Below are 14,822 nucleotides of genomic sequence, written 5' to 3' on the forward strand. Positions count from 1 at the left end.
CATAGGCTATTCCCTGGAAGGCAAAACGCAGATACTTTCTGTGCTCTGGAGCAATTTCCACATGAAAGTACGCGTCTTTCAGGTCGATGGTGGTGAACCAATCGCCTGGCTGCACAAGCCCTAGTAACTGTTTCACAGTTAACATGCGGAATTTCCTGCAGGAAATATGACGATTCAGGCCGCGGAGATCTAGAATAGGTCTGAATTCCCCTGTTTTCTTGAGAACCAGGAAATACATGGAATAAAGACCCTTCTCTCTGTGCCGAGGATGCACAACAGATACAGCTTGGCACCAGAGCCTGAATCTCTGCTGAGAGGAAAACCATCTCCTCCTGGGAAGACAGATTTACCTCTCGCATGCCCATAAAAGGAGGTGGGACGCTGCAAAACTGGAGTAGATAACCCAGTTTCAGCGTCCTGTCCATCCACCTTGTCAGTACACAGCTGAGTTTCCATTCCCCATAACATTGTGTTAATGGGCAAGCCCTCAGCTGTGGGGCCGCAGCTATAAAGCTGTGATACTCTCTGATGACCCGCTCCGCCGCAAAACTCCCCGTAAAGGGAAGATTTCACGTGTGAGCGCACGCTCCATCATAATGCTATTTTCATCACTATGGAAAACAGCATTAACCGGAGCTTTTACAGGCGTAGTGTGTTTTACTAAGGCCCCTGAACGCACCGCCACGCGCCTTTTAACAACGCAAACAATCCTCATTACGCGAACATACTCTTCAATCCTGAATGGTTGAATCACTATGCGCAAGACTTGGAGGAACAGCATACTGTTGACGCTGCACAACCAGATGAGGCATGTGTTGAAGAGGAAACATTACATGATCGACAGACACATGGTATGTTCATGGATACATGTCTACAGCCGGTAGACCTAGGACAGGACAATTTGGACCATTATGACACAACCCTCAACATTGCTCCAGCTGAAGGTAACAATCCTGTTCTGGTTCTTGCTGACACAACCAATGAGGCCAAAGGTTTTCCAGGACTTTTCCCAACAGGAGCGCCCACATACCATACTTTCCGAAACAACAAGGTGACTTTGGCCAGTTACTTTAAAAATCGCATCCTGCATGCCGATGGACGGTTTGCACATAATGCCGACTACATTTTTTACGCTCAGTACATGACTGAAGTACAGATGGTGTCGTCAAGTATTTCTATCGTGCTACGAAAAGGACATTCTGGGATAGCAACGGGTAACATCACAGTCAACATGCTACACAACACTGAAAACACTACTTCAAACCAATGAAGGATACAGATTTCTGAAACCAATTCGTGGCACACCTGCTTTTTGGGCCCACTTTCTTCTGTTCCTTTTCAGCTGCTGACATGAGGTGGGAAAATGTATTGATCAGCATGATGCATCAAGAGGGCAGATGTGACAATGTCGCAGATTTGGAATGACAAATGTGGAATTTTGCGTCGCAACCCTGTCACTGCGGCACACATGTTTGAACACAGATGGCGTACCTTTTTAAAAGATGTCATACGCGCACCACATCAACCAATTGGAAAAGTGGTAGATTACTTCTATCGTGTTGAGTTTCAACAGAGAGGGAGTCCTCGTATACATGCCATTTTCTGGATTGCAGACAGCCCACAAGTGGATCGTGAGAGTGATGAGGAGGTGGTACAGTTTGTCGACAAATACATTTCATGTGCACTTCCAAACAACGATGAAACACTTGCGGGAAAGGTGTAAACTCTGCAAACCCATAGCAAAAAACATTCAAAGTCCTGTAGAAAGAAACACACTGTGTGTCGTTTCAATTTCCCACGCCCACCAAGTGAAACGTCCTTTGTTTCCCGAGTACAGAATACAGACAACTTGTGCTCACCCCAGGACAGCCCCACCCACCAAATGACCAAAGACGCAGCTCGTAAAATCATGTCTAAGGTCAAAGACGCAGTCAATGATGACACAGCCACTTTCTGTACTGTCTCACAGCTGCATGCAAACGTGGGTATTACCCAGGAGCAGTTTGAAACTGCATTTGCATGCCTTGGTATCAAAACACAAATTGTACTTCAGCGCCAACCCACAGACGTATGGGTGAATCCATTCAACAAACATTTACTTACGGCATGGAATGCTAACATGGACATTCAGTTTGTTGTAAATGCATATACCTGCATTCTGTACATTGTTTCGTACATCGCTAAAGCTGAACGTGAAATGGGCTTACTGCTCAGCGCCGCTCAACGCGAAGCAACACAGGAGGGAAACAAAGATGCCAGAAAGGCCATGCGCAAGATAGGAAGTGTGAATTTGCATAATGGGGATGTTAGCGCACAAGAAGCCGTGTACAGATTGCTACAACTGCATTTAAAAGGATGTTCGCGCACCACAGTGTACATTCCCAAGGGTGAAAACGCAACGCGTATGAGCAAACCTATAAAGACACTGAAACAGATTGCAGCTTCACAGACACTCACAAACGACAACATGTGGATGACCAGTACTATGGATAGATATGTTGCACGACCCCATGAACACATTTTTCATGGGATGTGTTTGGCTACCTTTGTGTCAGAATACAGAGTTCTGTCGAAAAACCAGACTGCTGTTAATACAGTCCAACTAGCCAAGGGCCTAGGATTTGTCACGAAAAGGAAGTCTGCAACAACTGCCGTGGTGCGCTATGTGCAGTTCTCATATGACACACATCCCGAAAAGTACTTCAGAACCATCTTGCAGCTATTCCTACCTTACCGTGAAACTGATGACCTAAAACCTCCAGGGTGTCCCACTTACGAAGACTTCTACCGTAACGGCCATTGGTTGCTAGACAATGTGTCTCACAGTTTTAAAGACACTGTTGACGTGAACAGGCAAACATTTGAGAGGGAATGTCAAGACATAACACATTTGGACCACAACATCACAAACACCAACATCCTTGAAGACGCCTGGTGCGAAATGTGTCCAGAGCAACAACTGGAACGTTTGGAATGTGAACAGGAAGTCAGGGATCGAGTGCAAACACTCAATGAACACACAGATGCCATTCCAGACTTGACTGACAGTGGCACCCAAGGAAATCGCTTTCAGGCACATGCTAACATTATGTGTAGACCTGATGCACTTGACCTTCTCAGAACTCTGAACGACCAACAGAGAGACATTTTCTCAAAGTCAGACATTGGTGCATTGACAAAATCAATGACAAAAACCCTACACCCTTCCATGTGTTCATTACAGGAGGTGCAGGCACAGGAAAAACCCACCTCATAAAAGCAATCCACTACGAAGCAACTAGATTGTTGTCACAAATTGCAAGTTCACCAGATAAAGTCTCTATGTTGGGAGGGTTACTTTGTAAATGTAATCAGTTACTGATTACTGAATACATGGCTCTGAAAGTAATCCGAATACAGTTACATGTCTTCAAATCAAATCAAACGTAATCAGATTACTTTTAGATTACTTTTGGATTACTTTCTTTATCCATCACAGATGAGAAAATAATAAAACAAATACAAAGAGGAAACAATTTGATATGTCTACCATTTATTTTAGGAGTATTAATATTTTTTCAGATAGGATCATACATTTACAAAACATCACCATGTTTTTATTTAACAAATTAATCTACAATAAATCCTAATCTTATATTATAAAACATCACCATGTTTTTATTTAACAAAATAATCTACAATAAATCCTAATCTTATATTATAAAACATCACCATGTTTTTATTTAACAAAATAATCTACAAAAAATCCTAATCTTATATTATGGTCCTATATTTAACAAACTATGCCTATCTGCGGCCTATCTACAGTATGCCTATCTTTGGCCTATCTACAGTTTGCCTATCTGTGGCGGAAACCAGGGCGAGGTGTTTCTGGATCCGTTTTTCGTGGGCTCCTCAGTCTCTCGTTTACCCGGTTCCTAATTTTATGCCACTGGTCCGTGGTCAGGCCTGGGAACCGACGGGAGACACTGGACTCAAGTGTCTGCCTCACATTGAGGGGAAGAGGCATTTTCCCTTTGCTCCCACTCCAGTTGGTGATTTTGACCATGTTCTCATATGAGTCAAATGGCAACATGGCCATGAACATATCACCTGCAAATTTCTCAGGGCGATGCTGTCCACTTCGAAAGCAGTCCTCGAAGAACATGTCCTCGCGATCCGAGGAAACTGCCCTGAGGAGGGTGGGCGCATCAGGTGTGTCCGGCGGTCGTGGTGTCGCTTCCGACCCCGGAGTGACCGCTGGAATTGGCACCTCTGGCTGCAGAGGCTGTGGGTCTGCGTCTCCCACATGTAACTCAAACAGTCTTCGCCTGGATTGGCAGGTCCAGCTGTGTGTCCAGGTGCTGCTGCAGTTCCAACCTCATGGCAGCCCGCTCCGACTCTGCAGTCTGCTGTGCCAACCTCATGGCAGCCCGCTCCAACCTCTTGGCAGCCTGCTCTTCAGTCAGCTCGGACACTTGTGCCTCCGTGGCGGTCAACCGGATTTTGAGTGCCCGGATCTCTGCGTCAGGCAATCTGCCAGCCTCACATGAAGCAGCCACCGGGAGCAGCGCAAGTGTGATAGCCTGATAGGAAACAGAAAAAAAATATGGTCACATGGAAATAAACAATATATTTTATAGCAGAGAGATGGTGTAAGCAGGGGTTAAATTGGGCCGGGGCTGCACATAGGACGATGCTCTGACTTCATCACCCTCGCACATTTGTATTCCAAAAACGATATGTTAAAACTAATTAATACTTTCTATTTGTATTGTGTCATTTGGTGGCATCAATGTGTGCATTTGATACAGATAATAGAGCAGTTCCTTTAGGGCCTCATATACAGTATAGCCCTCAAGGTCTAATAATGAGTATTTCTTAATAAACTAAATAGGCCACCATTGGTAGCAGTTATCATTATATACTTCTCAGTAACTGCTCCCCTTAAATTAAATGTATTCTGTAGATTTTGGGGATTCATTAATGCATTTATTGCCATCACCATGCTTTTTCAAGACTCTTTTAAATTCTATCATTTTATAAGGACTTTTCAATGTTCGACATCGCGTGAAACAGAGGATTTCGACATTCTGTATTCCTTGCTTACTTCCTTAAACCTTTTCTCCTCCTTATCTCTTTCATGACTTTTTATTTAATGCTGGTGTTTATTTTATTATTATATATAGTCGTTATTCATTTGTTTTAAAGCTCAATAAGGAAGATTTAAACTTTCACACACGTTGACCGGCGAAAAACTCTGCCCGGTTCCTTCGGCCCCCACCACGTTGAATAAACAGAAGGCTGCTTTTGTGGAGGAAGTTACAGCGCTACGTACGCACATTTAGCTTTCAGTGTTACTGACCTGAGATGTTTTTATTACATGAATTAAGGTGACTGAGGCTTTTTAACATAGACTTTTCCAATGTCTGAGTGTAATATCTGCATTTTCTATTTTGGTTTGATAAGGACACATCCTGGGGATTGTGTTTACAAACATTGACCATACCGTTCACCATCCCCCACCCCCCTACTGTATGTTGATTTTTGACATGTAAATGGGTACCTACCCCCCTCTGAGTGAATACCTGTTGTACCTGTCCGGGGCTAAGCCCATAGGACGATGCTCTGATGTCATCACCCTCGCACATTTGTCATATGTTTACAAAAAACGATGTTAACACTTTCTCGTTCTTAATATATGCTATATTTAGGGTCGATATGGGTTGAATTTACTTTAAAATAGCAGATCACTGTGATTCGGCTTAGTGAACGTGTGTCTCTTCCTCCGCGGCTCCTCCGTGCAGAGAGACCCCCCCCCCCGTTGACAATTCACGAGCGTCTAACTCTCTCCCCCCTCCCCCGTCGCACCTTCTAACAGAGCCCCCCCACATATCAAATCCCAATTTAACCCCTGGCCTCTGGAGCAGAAATGAAAGAGTTTTAAAAATGTTTAAGTTTTTAGGGAAATGTTGTAATATTGCAACGTTGGCCTTAGGTGGGAGCAGAATTTCTACTCACATTGTCTGAATAAATATATTGAACAACTAAGGGTTAATTTGCAGGATTGATTGCTTACTTAGCCCTATATCAGTATATAGCATGAATAATAATCACACATCACTCATATTTGTTATGAATAATCATTTATCATTTATTAAATAGTAAGTCGCTTTGGATAAAAGTGTTTTTATTGCTCTTGGGGCATTAAAAACAAGATTTTAACTTTAGTTTTTTATATAATATCTGCATTTTCTCTTGTGAAAAACTAAGTCTTAGTTTGGCCATAGTTATTTAATATATAGCGCCATCTCCTGGTTAAATCCTGAAATTGAAAATCTGGCAACGCCCTCTTGGAAAATAGTGGGAGGGCTTAACATTCCCAGATACTGGTCTTTGGCAGGTAACTGGCTGGTAGTAGGCAGGAAGCTGTAAGCTGGAGTCTGAAATAAGATGCTCCATCTGTACGTGCCATTAGGAGAGGAAAAGCTCAGTACCTTACGTACAGAATTGAGTGATCTGCAGATCCTGGTGATAGATGAAATCTCAATGGTGGGACATAACTTGCTTGCCTACATTCACGGCAGACTTTGCCAAATCAAGCACATTGCTGCTGACTCGCCATTTGGAAACGTCTGTGTCATAGCTGTGGGAGACTTTTTCCAACTCAGCCCAGTTCAAGGAAAGTCCTTGTATTCATGGGTACCACGTGACGTCACTGTATTCTAGCGCCACCATTTTGGTGTCCGGTCACAGCAAGTCATTACAACAACAGAGAACACGGAGGAAGCAACAGAGAAAGACACATCGTGAATAATAAAGTTTGTGGATATGCCTGGGATTTGTTGTGCTGTGGGCTGTGACAATAGTCGCCAGAGGAACCCCGGACTACAGTTTGTATCGATCCCCAAAGACTTGGACTGTCGTAATTAATGGCTGGCTTCCATCAGAAGGGACCACTGGCAGCCGACATCTAACTCCAGATTGTGCAGTCAACACTTTGTTTCCGGTAAGCTCTTCACTTATTGTTATCTTTTTGTCAGAAATACGTTTTCAAAATACTTCAACATAGATAATTCAGTTGCCGAATAATAATTACCGTTAGCAGTGTAATGGTAACATAGCACGAGTAAAATATTCCCAGTTTTGAAAGGACTGCATTAGTTTTGCTCTGTGTTCCTTTACGCTTGAAACCGACTGAATTTGAATAAAATAAACATTTCTGGCAGCAAATTGAGAAAGAAATTGCCGTTCTCAATATTATTGAATGCATGCCTTAAATTACTTGTGTATTTATATTACATGTATTATTGCTACTTTTACTTCAGTTAAGGATCGTAATACTTCTTGTCATTATCTTATTAGGAGGCCTATACACACATTAATATTCTACCATGTTTGCCTCTGTCTGCTTAGGAAGAAAAAATGACAACCCCATGAGCCCTGACTACATCCCCAGCCTGTTTGCGCACACGTCAGCTGGACAGCGGCAGAGAAGCATCTATGCCACCAGCAGATTTGAGCATACTCAGCAGATGAAAAGGAAACGGACTGAGACTTTGGTTCCTGATAGTGACCATGAGACTGTGGCACCTTCCAGCACCAGTGATGCCACTGGGCTTGACATCACCTTAGTTGAACAGGTAGAATGTGTGAAAGATGACCAGAGGCTTCAATGTGAAAGACACTGTGGGACTGTATAATGCACAGTTGAAAATACCAGCATTTACCAAAGGCAAGCAGCAACTGCATCCACTGGAACTTGAATCCACAAGGGGACTCGCTGCCGTCAGGATCCATGTGGAAAGAGTCATTGGCCTGGTCAGGAACAAATACACCATCCTTCAGAGCACCATCCCGCTGTCTCTTTGCCAAGCAGCCACTCAAGGACAACCTACTTCCCTTGACAAGATGGTAACAGTTTGCTGTGCTCTTTGTAATGTCTGCCCATCTGTGGTACCCACAGAATAGATAGATACTATTTGTAAGTCGCTTTTGATAAAAGCGTCAGCTAAATGAAACAAAATGCTTATTGTGTATTCCCTTTTCTATGTATGTTGGATCTTCTCTCTATTATTTTTACAATTAATACATTAAAATGTCCAGTTTTGAACTAATAAACATCACTTTTTCCAAGTATTTGTTCTTTGATGTTTTTTATATACTCCTACTTATACTACAATGCATCTGCAAGCAGGGGCGGACTGGCCATCTGTAGAATCTGGAGAACCACAGAACTGCCGGTCGTCAAGGGCCGTTGACGGCCGGCCAGCCAGCCCTTTAAAAAAAAATTGTTTAACGTCATATTTTAAGTTGCGCTGACGGCCGACAGAGGGCGACAGCGGCCGCTAATGCAGTTGTGTGGTTCTTATCTGTCAAATAATAACACACGAAGAAGAAAAAAGACCGGCCACACGAAGAGAAGGGATTAGATGACGCGGCAGACAGGGAGAATGAAAAAACATGGATAAAAATCAAAGAAAACGAAAAGAAAAAGGTGGGGCCGAGAAGGCAAGAGAAAAAAAGGTGAAGTCACTCGCAGGTGAAGCATATAAATGTCGCAAATTGACAGATCTTTTTCACAAGCACTATCATCAGCAGCTTAGAACAAGTGCAAGATGATGAAGATAATGATGAGGGCGCGAGTTCAGATATACAGCCAGCCTCCTGCGTTCATGATGAGGGACAGAGAGTTGAGCTGGTGGAAGAACCAGCTCAACTGGCACATACAAGTGCAGGGCAAGAGCAAGAGGTGGGTGAGAATTATCCCTTGAAATGCATAAATGCAGCCTAATAAACAGCTGATTTTAATATCTAATGACAAATAGTACTGTATGTTTGTGTGTTTACTGTTTTACGATGTCCCATGTGTTTAAGACATCTGAGGAGTGTCCTCCCTCTTTAGGTGAGAATTATCCCTTGAACTGCATAAATGCAGCCTAATAAACAGCTGATTTCTAATAACTAATAGTAGGCTACTGTGTTTTTTTTTCTGATGCCATCGGACATAAAACTTTAAAGGTCTCCTGATTTAGTTTGTGAATGAATGCTTATTTTGTATTTATTACCGAATCTGCACTGCGCATTAAGCGGCTGGTTATGCATATGTTGGCTGCTTAAATTAATAAGACGAGAGAGTTTCGGCTGGTGAGTGCGTGTGGACCTGTCGGTTAGATAACAGGCATGTGCAAGTCCTGCATCTGTATGATACAAATGTGTGTAAAATTATAGTTACTTGCAAGTTACAATGTCATCAGGTTGAACATCTTGGAAATAATGGTTAAACATTATTTATTGGTTAATTTTTAATAACGGGATAATTGTCAAACAGCTAAATATGTGTGGTACATTCAAATATAGAACTAGAAAGTGTTGGCATTTACTGAAATCTGAAGAATTTGGAAATTGGACATGCTGTTTCCTGATGTTCACTATCAATACAAAAAGTGTTTTTTGGAGCCACATAGAAGGTCAGGCTGTGTAGGTGGTAGTGGCACATCTGGTTGAAGTAAATCTCATATAGGCTTTTTGCCCAGTCTCCCAAGTGAAAGCTAATTTTTGCGACCGTGTGTGGGCAATATTAACCTGTTAAGCCCGAGAAACCCCGGTACCGGGGCACTGCCGCAACATCTTGCAGGAAACAGTGTCTGAGGGCATGTTCATTTAATAAACTATGAATGTTTTATATCCATGTAACGGGAAGAAACTCATCTAACTGATCATTTTTCTTTTTTTTTTCAAAATAAAACCCACAATGCTAACACTGAGCCTCTGAATTAGCAACGAGCGAAAAATACTAACACCTTACTGCACCGAAAATCACTCACAAAACCTTATTATTTATCTCTTCTCTACATCCATGACATCGTTTCACATCGTGAGGTGACACAGAATCGTTGGACACCCACATTATCACTGAATTATACGAAATGGCGACGTTATAAGCAAAAACGGACATCAAAACAGGTGACGCTAGATAGCTAAAAATGCTAACATTTTTACCTTGGCTCTGTAGTCTCTCCAAAGTGGTCTTCAATGGCATTAAAACGATAAAAACGCTGCTGAAGTTAATCCATAGGTTAATCCAATGTGTCTGTGTCCCTTTGAAATTATTTCTGATAATCCATAAGCATTAAAACTGCTTTTCCGTTTCCAGATCTCAAAGCTAGAGATAGGTTCACTCTGATGGAAAATTACATGCGCGAAGCCCCCAACTTTTCTCTTCACAATGAGTGTGTGTGGGGGACTCCCCCTTCGATTCTATTGGCTCTAACGGTCAGAAAGAGGTGTCAACCATCAAAATCAACCAAGGGGGGCCAGAGATATGGAAAATCCACCCAAATGACCCCAGAAGTGGTTTCTTTTTGCTAAATCTCTCTAAAAAGGTAAAATGTCACTTGTTTTGCATCAATCTTGATACAGGGTACTTATTATATGTTGTACTTTGAATTCCTAAAGCTTTTAGTCTACCTTACCATCATCCAAGTGTAGTTTTCACTATAAGTACAAAATAATTTTTGGACGGACACTATAATTTACAGTTTTTTTACTATGTTCAATCTGAATTGTCTTTAAAATAAAAAACATCTATATTGATTCTGACTTTTCTACATCCAACTCACAGGTTTATCATTACTTTGAGAAAAAAGATTATTAATTTAACCCTTTTAGAAGGGAAGATATGGTCATTTGTTCTGGGCAGTGGCGTCGCCTGGGGTAGGCATCCGGGGCTTTAGCCCCGGATGTTTTTTCTTTAGCCCCGGACAAATTCTCCCTCAATATAATACATTAACCGTACTTCTTTACCTATAGGACGGCAGATTTGTAATTTCCCGTGTTCAGTGAATGCAACATAGGCAAGCCAAGACACCACCAGACCAATCAGAGAGTTGCATGGAAATAAACGTGTTTTATTGGCTGACAGGTACGTACCTCTCCTCTGTGACAATGTTTAAACTTTAAACTGTCAGCCCCGGACGCGGAGATTCTGAAGATGGACATTAGACATGTTTTCAATAAAAAAGACGGCAATACTCAAGTGGTGGCTCACACAACAACCCCAGAGCCACCACCTGAGCCAGGTGAACAAGGTATGTACATGTCAGTAAACTTCCAAGTTATGCGAACATGTAAGCAAAGCATAAATTACAGCTACGTTGACGTTACTTTGAATCGCACGGGTAATCTAAACCGTTAGCAAGTAGCTATAGCGAGCCAGATATATTAAATAAACACTTTGTCATACAATATAAATGTTGTGTTTTTTAGCGTTACCTGGTGATTTCAAAGAAAGCTCTCTGGGAAATGTTGACTTACTGTTCGACAGGAAGCTAGAAGCTACCTTACAGTACACAGTTGATCCTGAGTCCTGTCAGTTAAAGTGTTTCATAGTTAGCTTAGCTAAGCATCAACCTAGCACTGAAATATATGGATGTTATGTGACAGTATTTCTGAGAAAAGTCAGTTTAAATGGTGGCCTAGTTGCCACTGCTTTACTGTCGACAGCACGTTTGAACGTATTTGCAGCAGTAAATGTGGCTGTTTGGCCACTGACGTTGCCATAACACCTGAATTTAAATGTGCAACCTCTTTTTGTGACAGATTTTTGCATGAAATTATAATTCTGATTGATATTTCCTATTGATAGCTAGTTTCTATGTGAACATTATGAGATGGACAGCCAGCTAACAAGCTTTTTATATACAAAGATTTCAGATCAAAGCTAATCCAGTAGGGCTCCTGAAAGGGGACAAGGGACACTATGCTCCCAAATATTAAGCCTCAACCCCCATCTTAAAATTGATATGATCAAAAAATCTGCATTGTCGGAGGCCTTTTTTCCTCATTATCATGTCAAATTGTACAGCTTTCCTTAGTTTTGAATGCAGAAAGATGACTATTCGAGTATTACGTGAAAATGACTATATTTAAGTGTTAAGTAAATATATTAAGTGAATTACTCAAACTGCATTTGTATAGGAATGATTCTCTCCTATTGGCAGATAACTACTAACAGTGATATCTACTGTACAAGAGGTTTCCAATGTCAATTTAACTATTTTCAATTGGTTAGTATTATATTTTGTGACAGTGTGGTGACACTCATTTTAATGAAGACAAATTTGTGTATCTTGAAATTCATTTATTTGACAGAGCTGGAAACTGATTTTAAATACTTGTTTGTGTTTACCTACACAGTCATCACAGATGAGCCAAAAATAGTAGAGGATGAAGAAAGGAGAACAGGAGAAAGGGACACACAAGAAGGAGATACAACAGATAAGAACAACAATGAACAGGAACATCAGAACAGACAAGAGTCAATGGGTAACTGGGTAACTGATTTAGGGACTGCAGATACAGGGCCAAGGCAAGTGAGACATCACTGTTTTCCATCCGGCATGTTTGGCCAGCAAAAGAGATCATTTCAACCAAGTTGGTTTGATACTTTTAAATGGGTTGAATATTCTACCACTGCCAATGCAGCATTCTGCTTTAGTTGTAGACTATATGGCAAACCAAAGCAATCAAGGGATCAAAGGGACACCCTCACCACCTCAGGATACACAAACTGGAAGCGTGCATTGGATTCTTTTCGAGAACATGAAAATTCAAACATACACAAGGCTCTTCTTTCCAGTTCTCGACAGAATGCTGGAGGAGCTTCAAAACAGGTTTTCTGGAGTTGGGGAAAAAATATTAATTGGCATACAGGCATGTCACCCTCCATGGGGAGGTCGTCGACCGATTTGCGAAGGTCAAACCAAGGCGATTTAGCCTAACACTTCCACCTACAAAACAATAAAGAGTGTGAAGACAGCGAGTGATGATGGGGAGAAAAAACGAAGCAAATGAAAGGTAATGTGATGAAGGAAGCAGCAAGTGATGAAGGAAGCAAGTGATGAGGGATTATTATTTCCTCCTTCCATCCCTTTTTTCAGTTTAATCTCATTACTAACAACTTCTAATAATTTGACATAGTTTATGATTTAATTGGAAAATCAAGTGTTTTTAAATAATAAACCTGTTTCTGATTCTGATTCTTTGATTTTTTTTGACATATGGGTGTTGAGAGATGTATAGATCTCTTAATGTTGCTCTCAAAGTGCACCAGATTGATGCTTTTAACTTCAATATTTAAAAAAAATCTTCCTGGGGGAGTTCCCCCCAAAAATAGTACTTTACCTCTGCTTATGTAACTCCGGTGTAGTGTCCCCTCGGCAACAGATCACTCACAGTTGGTGATTACTTTCCTGCATTTCAATGGACAGCATATAAAAAGGACACGTGAGCTTCATTGCTTAAGAGATCCTCACATGCCATCTCTTTAAAAAAATAAGTGTCCAGTCAACAACAAAACATCAGTGATCGTATAGTGGTAGTATATTTTTCATAAGCAATGTGAAACATTAAACTTAAAAAAACTGGTGTACAAAACTCACATACCTGCGTTGATCTCCTGGAGTGTCTCTACTCTTTCTTCTCCACCATTAGAGATTGCAAACATTTCAGAAACAGCTAGAGGTAGGGGACAAATAACTTGTTCGCTGGGCATGTCAAAAACCTCCCTGCTTTGATCAAGACTTTAGGGAGCCTTTCAGCCCCTCTGGCAAAGGGGCTGGAAAGCAAGTTTTGCAAATGCAGTACCATCTACATGCTTGTCCTGTTCCAGACACTGCTCTCAACCACTCAGGGCCTGCACAAATACCTGCAGAAAGAAACAATTGACTTGGTGCAGGCAGTAAATTACAAAACAGCAGTTGAGAACACACTGAAAAGTTACAGAAGTGACGAGAAAGCAAGACCAAGGCCCTGTGCAATGATCTTGATATTCCCGAAACTGTGACACAGAGGAAGAAGCGTAGAAACATGGAAGACTTTGTAGTCGAGGCATCGTGTGGAGCAGCTCTCCCATTAGCTTATTAGCTCAGATTAGCTATCGATGATCACGTTGATAAATCATATAAAACCAATAGCCAAACACACAAAAAACATGCTGCTGTGTGAGCATTAAACGATTAACATTAAACTAAACAAACACAACAAAACGTTATAGTCCTTATAAAATAAAAACATACATTTTGTCCACCAAAATAATACAGGCACCTTACCCTCGAGAGATCCTCACATGTTATGAGAATCTCCCACAATCCATTGCCGTAACAAAGCTAATGCAGGCACACGTTTGTTTGTGACACCAGATGGCGTAATTCTTCTTCTTCTTCTTTTATTTAATGGCGAATCGCTTCCACTTGGAGCATATATCGCCACCTCTGGCGTAACCCGAATTAATTCTCCGATTTAACAAGGATTTTATACCAACCTTTATAACTCTGTACACACACGACACACCTATATGTCGTGAGCTGATTATCGAGCCTTCATTGTAACAGATCTGGTAGGCCACCACGTTATTCTTTACTTTCTACGTCTTTATATGGAGAAGATATTACTTTTTTCTCCGTCATGTTGTTTCCATAGCAACAACAACTTCCTGTCAACAGCCAACGAAAAGTAACAAAAAACACTGTAATATCCTTTTCAGTTTCACAGAACACAAATTGGGTTATTTACATAATGTTTACAGTACTGTTTATTGTTATTTTGTAATATTCTTTGCGGAATTTGGCCATGTAAAATGTCCTATTGGGTTGCTGTACAGCCAATGCGTGACGTCATTGGTAAGCGGCGTAACGAACCCCGAACAGATTCTGGTACCTACATCGCCACTGTGGGCTCAGCCCCGAATGTTTCCAGGTCCAGGCGACGCCCCTGGTTCTGGGAATGTCATTTTCGAGCCTGAGACATGAAAAACAGGCTCAGGGCTTAACAGGTTAACAAAC

At 41.5% G+C, this 14,822-nt stretch overlaps 1 long non-coding RNA gene across 2 annotated transcripts; it reads right to left on the reverse strand.

The window, feature by feature from the left end:
- Positions 1-11,955: 11,955 nt before the first annotated feature.
- Positions 11,956-14,360, reverse strand: LOC117485175. 2 transcript variants are annotated; one of them, XR_004556202.1, is made up of 4 exons: positions 14,091-14,360; positions 13,426-13,687; positions 13,165-13,232; positions 11,959-12,770 (listed from the first exon to the last, which is right to left on the reverse strand). It is a non-coding gene; the product is annotated as an uncharacterized LOC117485175 (long non-coding RNA). The 2 variants fall into 2 exon arrangements; XR_004556201.1 differs by lacking the exon at positions 14,091-14,360 and having other exon boundaries at positions 11,956-12,770; positions 13,426-13,906.
- Between the last annotated feature and the right edge of the window lie 462 nt (positions 14,361-14,822).

This window comes from Trematomus bernacchii, unplaced genomic scaffold (assembly GCF_902827165.1).
Source record: "Trematomus bernacchii unplaced genomic scaffold, fTreBer1.1, whole genome shotgun sequence".
Classification (NCBI taxonomy): domain Eukaryota; kingdom Metazoa; phylum Chordata; class Actinopteri; order Perciformes; family Nototheniidae; genus Trematomus; species Trematomus bernacchii.